The following is a 12,162-nucleotide window of genomic DNA, read 5'->3' as shown; positions in this document are numbered from 1 at the left end:
ACCGTACTGAGGATATCCGCACGTCATTGTAACCGGTATATTGAAAGCCGTGTTAATACATGCCCCTTTTTAATGGTGTCGATACCGATTTCAGTTGAGAACAAGAATGCATCTTTCGTTGACTTAAATTGCGCATCTCGGGTACGAATGCGCCATATGAAACGGATTGCATTTTAATGATAAACATTCGCCGGCAAAATACCTAACAAATGTTGTAATTTATAGTTTCCGAATAAAATATTTAATTGAATAGTACAGTGCTTTTCAACCAGTGTGACGGATCGCACTTGTGCGAATGAAAACAATGCAGTGCGAATGACGAAGGTGGTGCGAATGAATTTCCGGATGAGTGCGAACGAAAATTGTGAATAATTGTAAATTTTTCTGAGGTGGAATATTTCAAATAAACCTAATACGGAATTCACGGGCAGTGTAACTTTCGTAGTTGCGACGCAATTGTAAAAACTTGTTTAACGTACGCCGCATGACTAATCGTAGATCTCACAAGTGGTAGTAAATAAATATTTTCGCACCATAATTATTACGTGACCAAAAGCCTGGTTCCGAAGCTGGTGTAGCGGAAGACATACAGTATATCAGCCCGTCTGAGCCTGCGACTGGCTGGAAAAATGACGTCAAGTTGAATTTCTGCTTTCTTTCGCTAAACTATCATCATATTTTCGTAATAAATGTTCGATTAGCGTGAGGCACGATGATAGTAGTAAATACCATCTTTACAGACTCACATTTGCAAGTTACTGTAACGCAAATTTTTATTGATTTTTCGTGACATAAATTCCCGCAATTTTGGAGCGTAAGATGAGACAATGAAGTATATCAAATCAACACCCAAATAACACGCGGAATGGTTCGCAAAATCAGGCCTAGGTGTAAATATACACGAATCTATCAACCCTATCATACCCAACTACTATTTTTTATACATGCAACTTCGCAAACTTTGATACAGACAGTACCTCTCATACGTATGAAATAGCGAGGAGAAACCTAGATAAACCTCCAACACGTAGGAGGAAATTCTGGAGTAGACCTCGGTTGGACTCGAACCCGCAACTAGGGATTGTGTGAACCTGAGGTTCACGATCTCGTTCTGTGAGTGAACCACTGAAATTTATAGGTTCACGTGTACAAACGAACCTTGGTAGGTTCAGCACTGGGAACATTTTTCATATATTACAATTTTCACTTCATTATAACATCTTTGGTTGAAATTTATTGCATTTAAACTGCATGGTGCTGGCAGCATGAAAATAAAATCAGCAATAAATGACCATGCACCTTGACAATCTAAAAATTTTACTTGCTTTGTTACAAAAGTTTGCTCGAATAATTAGTGACTCTCTGCGATGAGCTTGACTCTTAATCACACAACATCGAGAGCGGAATACACTACATGTTGTAGCCAGCGAATGGTGCATAGTAGGGCTGGGCAAAATCGAGTACCTGAGTGATTCGATTCTGAATCACGTAATATGCTTCGAGTCGAGTCGAGTAATCGAGTATCACTCGGTATGACGTCATAAAATACTGTAATACGTCAAAGTTCAAAAATGTACCGTTTATGCCCCCACAAGGAATATAATGCTTTTTATCCATCTCATGACTGATAATTTGGAATTTTTTTGACCATACCCATTTCATTCCACTTGGTGACAATGTTGTTGGATAATCATGACTTCGGAAATGTGCTACGTCCAATAACCTTCATAGCTTCGTACCATATGTTTCGTATGTTACGATACTGCCAATCAAGGTTTCAAGGCTTCACCAGTGAAAATTAGTATCGAAACTATAATTCTCGTTGATAAATTAACTTTCAGTAGCGAGAAGCTTATAATTTCAGTACTCGAAAAAATCGTATTTTACTCCTCGACTCGAATCATTAAAATTAATACTCGATTCAGATTCGAGTACTCGAATCATCGTGCCCAGCCCTAGTGCATAGTCGACCACTCGACGAAGTTGATATCGTTATCTGATGTTAAAAATGTATCAGGCGTACGAGGTCAATCTTGATTTCATATGTTTATCGAATCATAAAAACCAAATCCGTTAGATTGTGGGATGTTGGCTACTGCTTTATAACTAGTTAATGGGGTAATATCTGAAATAGCAAGTATGGAAACAAGTTTTACACTCTACCCAATATCAACGTCGCAATACTCAGACGCCAAAGATATCGTACGGTCTGGCCTAGTCCGATAAGGCGTAAGCTTACATTCACTTGCAAGTCCTCGTCGAAATTGTTGGCAAAGCGACGGATTCTATTTTATGCGATTATTATATCATTTTATTGCCACAGTTGATAGATTTGGCGATGTTTAAAACGTCAATATGTATGACGCTATCTCGTCACCCACTGACAATAACGATGATAATATGGAGTTATAGAGCAGAAACCGTAAAGGTAAACAAACGATGTTGAGGGTGTATGCAGAACCGGATAGGGGCAAAATTGAATGGTTATGAGAGACTTCCCAACCAAACTGGGGAACACATCAACGACTTTACGCTTCAGGCAGTGCAGTAAAACATGACTTAATTCTGCCCAACTCTATATTTTACTCAGTACAAAATACTTATGCTATTCATTGAAAAAATATATGCAGTCAGTTATGCTCAGTCTGCTATCTTTCTTCGTCAGTCTGTTTAAAGCATTTCGCGGCTAGATAAGTATAAATAACAACTAAGTGACTTAACTAATTTTCATTAGAGATTTCATTAAGCTAAAATCGCAATACACCTATATTTCATTCGAATCAAAGATGTCGTTTCGTAGTGACTTGCTCAGCAGAACCTGAATGTACTGTAGCTTACGGCGGCTCGAATATGAACTAAACAGCGTTAACCAGAACTGATAGCAGGATATATAATAAGCATGATAGTTGGTCCCTTTCCATGTAGGGAAATGATGTAAGATATCGTTAACTGAATCGATCGCAGTCATCCTGCGAAATGTACAGTGCTGGTCGTGATAATATAAACCGGAATATCTCTCCATTGTCCCATATAAAATTTGATACTTTAACAATGTCTTATTTTAAACGTCGAAAGGGGACGACCTGTTTAATGAAGCAGATTTAAATTGCTCTCTTATAAAGAGATGGTAATTTATTGATACGAAATCGTATATCCCGGAGTTTTGATTCAGATACTTTAGGGTGTCGCGTAATTTATCTTGGGTCGAGGCAAGAGTCACCAACTTGCGGTCAACCAGGATACTTTTCGTGGCCCGCGACATGATTTCAGATTCCGACAGGCACATCTGCTCATGTATTTCAAAATATTGGATATAATTTTTGAGTTTTCAAATATCTCTTATTTCTTTCCCCACGCTCTCTACAACCACCATTCACTAGGAAGTGTATTTGGCGATAACAGCAACGCGTGCTTAAAATATGAGATACCGATACCATGGAATTGCCATCGCCGTGTATTTACCAATGACCGAGAGGTGCATCGCGTCAACCTATCATTCCAATAATGGTTAATTTATAACATTCCCTTACTGTCCACAACTTGTATGCGCTAGCTTTAATATAATGTCTAGGCCAGGGCTCTTTAACCGGGTGATTTGTACACCCTATAGGCCAGGGGCAGGCAACTTCTCCAGTCGGCGGGCCGGATATAGGAAAATTAAGAACTTGGCGGGCCGGATTGCTGAATCGATACATTATCCGCCCATTTATCCACATAAACAAGAACAAATCGTATTTAATGAATGTATTTTAACGACAACAATGTAACTTCAAAGCCATGTTTCGCCAATAATGACGAAGACAATGTAGATTTGAGAACAGCATTGTCATAAATAAACCACCATGTCGGCTTCCCTCTGATCAATCAACACACCGTGCAATCCTTAACCCTAGACTGCTCAGGCGGGATATCGTTACACGATGGCTCAGGTGGGGTCAAATTGACCCTATCAGTTGATATACTTTTTTTCTTACCAATTTCGCTATACAGCTGTCTAATAACCTCCTGCGGGACGTTATAATGATGCATCTACCTTTTTGGTACATTCATGTTTCGCCAATAATGACGAAGACAATGTAGATTTGAGAACAGCATTGTCATAAATAAACCACCATGTCGGCTTCCCTCTGATCAATCAACACACCGTGCAATCCTTAATTACGATTTCAAGGCGTTCGATAAGCCTGGTACCCCACATTTACCAAGATATCAATTCATTGGTGTGTAGTAGGTGACGAGACAGCGTGGTTGTTTAACTGTGTGGCCTATTTTATCTCGATATTGAATTCATGCGGCCCGCGGCCTCTACGAAATTTAAAAGTGGCCCCCGACCCGTGTTGGGTTGGCGACCCCTTTCATACAGACTTGGACAACTAGATAATTCTAGTTGTCTAATTTCACTAAATTAGAGCGAAATGCAAGTAATCTAATTCTAGTCTAATTTGTGATATGTTTCTACGCATTAATTCTAATTCTAATTTAATTTTTGAAATGGTCCTGTGTTCTAATTTTAATTCTAATCTAATTTATTGTTATCCATGAAATACCTCGTAGTCCGCGGCATTTTGCAGCGAGTTAACAAGAATATCCCTCTGGCCCAGGAAAATCCATTGCCAAGCCGCCACCGCGTTACTTACACCGTACTTACAATCATAGTAATCATTATGACTAATATTAGACGTGCGGTAGTGCAAAGCCGAAGCCGTTTCACCTAGTGCGGAACAGTGTTGTTGGGCACAGGCAAATAGGGTAGTTTGAAACAAGAACAATAATAATTTGAAACTGAAATCAATTTTAGCATATTTCGAAATGCTTTACTTCGCGTTCTTCCAAAATCACCAATCAGATCGCCGGCCGTATGTGACCCGCGTCTTGGTGAACCCTGGTGAGTGCAAAACGAGCCAAGCTGGGTGTATACTAGGCGCTGACTATTCTCATGGTTATGGGAACACAATGTGATTTTATATGATCCGTACTTGAATTTAGCTGTATTCATTTCTCATTCACAATTTCATTCAATTTCCTAGTTTTTTTGCGAATTCAGTAGTTCTAAAACTGCGTAGCTCTAATTCTAATTCTAATCTAATTTGAAAAAAAACTGTGTGGCTCTAATTCTAATTCTAATCTAATTTGGAAAATAACTGTGTAGCTCTAATTTTAATTCTAATCTAATTTGGAAAAAAACTGTGTAGCTCAAATTCTAATTCTAATCTAATTTGAAAAAAAAAACTGTGTGGCTCAAATTCTAATTCTAATCTAATTTGGAAAAATTTTTTGCAGCTCGAATGCTAATTCTAATCTAATTTGGAAATATATTTGTAGCTCGAATGCTAATTCTAATCTAATTTGGAAAAAAACTGTGTAGCTCCAATTCTAATTCTAATCTTATTTGGAAAATTTTTTGTAGGTCCGATTCTAATTCTAATCTAAATTGGAAAAAAACTGTTTAGATCTAATTATAATTATAATCTAATTTGGATATAAACTGTGTAGCTCTAATTCTAATTCTAATCTAAATTGGAAAAAAACTGTTTAGCTCTAATTCTAATTCTAATCTAATTTGGAGAAGCTGAAAATGTTCTAGCTGTCCAAGTCTGCTTGCATAAGCGGTGTATTACAGAAGCCTAGAAGTGTGCAGTGCTACAAGCCGACGGTTGCGGAGCAAAAATAGGAAATATCGGCCTTGCGTAAATGACCATTCTAGTCGACAAACACCATGATTACAACAAATGACATTAGGTTTACGCGTATATTACGGTTACCATATTTTGGAGTCGGAAAAGGAGGACACATTTTTACAAAATTTACAAACTTAGAATACCGGTGGAAAATACTGAAAAATTAGTCAATTTTTCTCACTTCGCAGTCGCTTGACTAAAAAAACAAAAAAGGGTCAACGTTCGCACAGCTCCCGAAATACCCGCCATTCCCGCCTGAGCGTCACTTCAGTGCTATTTTATGGTATGTTGGTCGAATTTTTTCCTGTGTTTAACCCAAAATTTAAAAAAAAATAGGACAAAATCTCAAAATAGAGGACATTTAGGCGTCCTCGGTGGACATTTTCAAAAACCCGAAAAAGGAGGATGAATCCTCCTAAAGGAGGACGTAAGGTAACACTAGCGTATATAAAGTCCACCCTCGCTCGCTGCGCATACATGTGTATAATGACATACATTCACTAAAATTTGACGTAGTAAGCAAGTAGTGGGGAATCTCGGAAGACTGATGCCGCGGGCCGCATTATCATGTAAGACGGACAACTGTCCGCGGGCCGTATGTTGCCCGTCCCTGCTATAGGCCATAGAACCTCTCAAAAAGGTTCGCGTTACCACGAACCTGAACCTTTCATAGGTTCACACCATCCCTACCCGTGACCGATTGCTGTTGCACTACGCTGTCTCGCCACCAACTAATGATACCGATGATAAATATGGAGTTATAGAGCAGAAACCGTAAAGGTAAGCAAACCAAGTTGACGGCATATGCAGTACTGGATAGGCGCAAAATTATATGGTTATGGGTTATATATCAATGGCTTTACGCTTCACGCAGTGCAGTAAAATATGGCTTAATTCTGCCCAATTATATATTTTAATCCGTACAAAATACTTATTCTATTCATTGAACAAAATAAGTGCAGCCGATTATGCTCAGTATACTTAATTGACCTCTAACTGGTCTGCCACAGCAAATAATCTTTCTTCTTCAGTCTTTCTGAAGCATGTCTCGGTTAGATAAGTATCAATAACAACCAAGAGACCTAACTAATTTTCATTAGATATATCATTAAGCTAAAATCGCAATACACCTATATTTCAATCGAATCAAAAATATCGTTTCTTAGTGACTTGCTCAGCAGAACCTGAATGTACTGTACGGTTGCTCAAATATGAAATAGACAGTGTTAACCGGAACTGATAGCAGGATATATAAGTAAGCATGACAGTTGGTCCCTTTCCACGAAGGGATATGACGTGAGATATCGTTAACTGAATCGACGGCAGTTATCATGCAAATGTACAGTCCTGATCGTTCTAGTATAGTATATCTATCCATTGTTCCATATGAAATTTTATAGTTTGACTATGTCTACTCTAAACCCCGAGAGGAAACAACCTGTTTGAAGCAGATATGAATCGCTCTCTTATAAAGAAATGGTAATTCATTGTTACGAAATCGAATATCCTGTAGCTATTAGCTTCAGTTACTTCTGCGTTGTGCGTAATTTATCTTGGGTCGAGGCAGGAGTCACCAACTAGCTGCCCACCAGGATAATTTTCATGGCCCGCGACATGATTTCAGATTCCGAGAGGCACGTCTGCTCATATAATTCCAAATATTGGATATAATTTGAGTTTCCGAACGTTCTTCAAGATCATCCTTATTTCTTTACCCACGCTCAATACAATCATCATTCACTAGAAATCATCAGGAATGCATGATCAAAATAGGAGATACGAATACCGAGGAATCGACATCGAGCGTGTCTTTACCAATGACCGAGAGGTGCATCGCGTCAGTTTTTCATTAGGATGATCGGTAATTTACAACATTCCCTTACAGATACCAACTTATTGTATGCGCTACTTTTAATATAATGTCTAGGCCAGGGCTCTTCAACCGGGTGTTTCGTACACCCAGGCCACATAACATCTCAAAAAGGTTCGCATTAACACGAAACTGAACCATTCATAGGTTCACCCCATCCCTACCCGTAACCAATTGGTGTTGCACTACGCTACGTCGCTACCCACTGATGATACCGATGATAAATATGGAGTTATAGAGCAGAAACCGTAAAGATAAACAATCTACGTTGAGCGTGTATGCGGAACAGGATAGACTCAAAATTATATGGTTATGAGAGACTCCCCACCCAAACTGGGGAACACATCAATGGATTTACGCTCCAGGCAGTGCACTAAAACATGACCTAATTCTTCCCAATTATATATTTTGATCCGTACAAAATACTTATGCAATTCATTGAAGAAAAAAAATACAGTCAGTTATGCTCACTCTGCTATAGCCTACTTCATTGACCTCAAACTGGTCTGCTACAGCAGAAAATCTTTCTTCGTCAGTCTTTCTCTACCATTTCTCGGTTAGATAAGTATCAATAATAACAAAAAGGCGTAACTAATTTTCATTGGAGATTACATTAGGCTAAAATCGCAATACACCTGTATTTCAATCGAATCACAAATATCGTCTCGTAGTGACTTGCTCAGCAGAACCCGAATGTACTGTACGACTGCTAGCATATGAAATAAGGAACTGATAGCAGGATATATAACTATAATGGACGATAGTTGGTCCCATTCCATGAAGGGAAATGATGTAAGATATCGTTAACTGAATCGATCGCAGTCATCATGCAAAATATACAGTCGTGGTCGTGCTAATATATGCCAGTATATCTATCCAGCATTGCTCCATATGAAATTTGATAATTTTGCTATGCCGTCTACTTCGCCAAAAGGAAACCACCTGTTTAATGTAGCAGATATAAATCGCTCTCTTATAAAGATTCATCGTGACTAAATCGTATAACCAGTATCTATTAGCTTCTGCTACTTCTACATCTTGCGTAATTTATCTTGGGTCGAGGCAGGAGTCACCAATTTGGGGCCCACCAGTATACTTTTCGTAACCCGCAACATTATTTCAGATTCCGAGAGGCACATCCGCTCATGTAATTTAAAATATTTGATATAATTTGATATTCCGAATGTTCTTCAAAATCAACCTCTTTTCTTTCCCCACCCACAATGCAACCACCTGTCACTAGAAAGTGTAGTTGACGATAACAGGAATGGTGAATGCGTGCGAGACTGGAAGTCGTACGCGAAGCGTACAGAAGTGACAAAGACCAACGAACTTTACAACATTCATGTTCTGGGCACAAATGACCAAATAGGCGATAAGTGCCAAATACTGTTCAATAAACAAACAAACAAACAGGAACGCGTGCTCAAAAGACGAGATACTGATAACAAGGAATCGACATCGCCGTGTCTTTACCAATACCTGAGAGGTGCATCGCATCAATATTTCATTCCGATGATCGTTAATTTGCAACTTTCCATACTGTTCCCAACTGTATGCGCCATCTTTAATATAATCTCTAGACCAGGGCTCTTCCACCGGGTGTTTCGTACACCCTATAGCAGTGGTTCTCAACCGGGGGTCTGCGAGACCTACAAATTTGCAAAATGATCGATAGAATAATTCGTATTTTTTCAATTAGGTAAATCACAAGACAATTTGCGTCGTAACTGGTATAACTTAACGACTCAGATTACAAAAATGGCCGTCGGAAATGAAATATCCTATTTTGCGAATTCATTATAATTCGTAAAGTGACAGCAGCCTAATGATACAAACATGTGATGCCATTTGAAGATGTTTTGTCGGGGTTTGTGAAAAAATTAATAGTTAGAGTTGTACGGTCAATCAGGGCGACTTCAAAAGATCACAAGTTGTCAGTCCCAGCAAACTAGTGAGCAGTCGCTAGAAATGGAAAGTTTAGATCCATTTTTTTCTGAGTTACACATACCCTTAATCACTATTTAACCCATAACCACTATTCAAGAATGCCTTCAAGATGAGCTGCTAGATAGAAATGACTTGGCTGGACGTTCATTCAAAAATCTGAATTTTTTCAATTTTCGTGCACTAACGTGTAGTCGGAATGAGCGTTGTATTACATTCGTCACTACTTATCTTTGTGGAAATGAATTTTCAGCACTCGTTCATATCAAATCAAATGCGCGGGTTTTCAAGACAGGGCCACTTTCAATAAATTCACCTGGCAAATTCGCATTAAAATAATAAAAGTCGATGCAATTTCTACATAATGTATGATATTATTTATATGATAAATAATTTTGTTGCTGTTTATAACTATCCTACAGTCAAATTTAGCACAAGTCATATCACGGTTTCTGGCCCCAGTATATTTGGGAAAGATTGGAGGTATAAGATTGGGATAAAATCCCAACAAATGCGTGATCAAGTTTGATGAAGCCTTGGTTAGAAACTTGAATTTCTTTATGCAATGGTTGCAGCGAGCCTCTGTACTACTCAGAGATTTAAAAATAAAACTCCAGCCGTGGTGTAGGAAATTGTTCAGCACCGGTTTCAGAAGAGTCTATTTGCAATCAATTTTGAAATAATATTACGATTCAGTTCAGTCGTACGTTTGGACGATACTCCAATGTATATTTCGACTATATACATATAATCCTGATGGAAGTTTAAAAAAATGCAACAAAGTAGTTGATAGAAACCGGAAGACGCATCTTCAATAATTTTGTTCCGAACATTCTCGAAGACACCCCTCCAACAGCTCTATCGTTATATCTGATCACGTGCGCTAAGAATCGATAAATATTTGACAGTAATATATTAAACAATATATATTATTAACGAAATATATTTTCTAGATGTAAAATTTTGTCGCGCCTGGCGCGACTATCATGTTCTTCCGCATTCCACATATAGTGATGGAACAGGACACCACAAGCGTTCTCCGCAGTGCGAAGTCACCAGTAGCCTACTAAACATGAGTCACTAGTATATGACGTCCAGATTGGGCCATGACGACTCTCGGACAGAATAATGCCGTATGCTATATAGCAGGGGTGGGCAATTATTTTCTTCCTCGGGCCAAATGACATGACGGGCCGAGTGATTTTTTTTAGCTATATTAGCTATACGATTTTCTTCATGATAGTGGAAAATGTCACGCCTCCCTCATCATGATATCACAAAATATTAAAAAGTGCTATCAGAATGCTGGCAATCCCAGCGGATAATTTGATGGCATGGAAGGTTATGGCCGGGGATGGGAGAAGTCTGAAATATCAAAGTCGTGCAATACACAGAACAATAAATATAAGCTGTGTGTAAGACGCGCCGTGCGCGGAAAAAAATCATCAAACTCCCCTTCTGACATGCCCCGCAGTTCGATGACCAATGCTCTGAAATGTTTGTGCAACAGTGGAAAGGTTATTTTCTTGGTTGCTTCCCTTCCGAGAAGTGTGCTGCCTAAATATAGCCTTGATGTTTAGCAAAAGATTGCAGTGTTTCTGAACTTCGCTTTCGCTTGACCGAGTGCATCGTGTTTCGTCATACGACCGACTTTGATTAAAATGCTTAATCTTTGCGACATGCTCGTCAAAAACTAAAAGAACGGGTTTTCCTCCGACTCCAGCATACAAAAATTTAGTGCTCCAAAGTCAGAATAAGAAGACGGCACACGGCAACCTTTCGTATGCAGCGCGCCAAAATGTCAAAATATGTAAAAATAGGATACCCACTGGCGTGCCAAACACCTTAGAAATATTTAGAGTTTCACGCATTGGTTACGCCAGTGAGACTTTTATTATTGCTCGCGAAGGGTATAAATTTTGGTCGCTACCGCACTAGACCTATCACATAATGTGCGTGAAATTTGCATCATTTAATTTTAGTCGGGTAATTATCGAAATTAAAGTTGTAGACTACAGTTTATTGAGTTACCGCAAAGCCCGAAAACTTTCGATAATTCTTGATAAAATCGGTCAATAAAATTGCTTATATATTGCTATCAATTTCTCGTCCTCTCTGCTCACGTAAACAGATTTTCCGGTAGAGCTGACTGAGGTGTCTTTGAAACTGTAGAACCCGTAAATATTAATTAAACATCTTCAGGCGGGCGGAGCCATGACTCCGTTACCTGGTGTTATTCCGTGACCTCCTGTCTGCTATATTAAAAAAAGATAGAATCGCCAAAGTGTACTAAACTAAAAGATCACACGATTTCAAATTGGTATCTCTTCACTGGCATATAATTTTTCCCTGCAGGATGGTATTTGTCTTGTGGGGTTCGGATTGCCAAGATAGGATCATTTGACGCAAGTCATTTAAGCGCCTATGTACAAATAAACCCATTTGTATTTTGTATATATAACGACGTTTTCGGTCAGCATAAGGTTTTCTCGCTGACGATCGTTCTGGCACACTTCTTGGAGTCGCATGCTACATGGCCTAAAATGGTGCATGTCTTGTTGTGTCGTGGCGCAGTAATGGCCAATGCCGATATGCCCATTTCTATAAATCTTGCGTATTTTTTCTTGAGGGGAGACTACCCGATAATCAAGATATTTATGACAACTT

The 12,162-nt window shown here is 38.8% G+C and overlaps 1 long non-coding RNA gene across 1 annotated transcript in view; it reads left to right on the top strand.

The window, feature by feature from the left end:
- LOC145434884 (uncharacterized) overlaps positions 1–12,162 on the top strand; it is a 553,571-nt gene that overhangs the window by 223,859 nt on the left and 317,550 nt on the right. The gene's annotated exons all lie outside the window — the stretch shown is intronic.

This window comes from Botryllus schlosseri, chromosome 3 (genome assembly GCF_051294905.1).
Source record: "Botryllus schlosseri isolate E-star chromosome 3, Bs_hap1, whole genome shotgun sequence".
NCBI classification, from domain to species: Eukaryota; Metazoa; Chordata; class Ascidiacea; order Stolidobranchia; family Styelidae; genus Botryllus; species Botryllus schlosseri.
The sequence above is the reverse complement of the archived record's forward strand: the minus strand, read 5'-3'. Positions and strand labels throughout refer to the sequence as shown.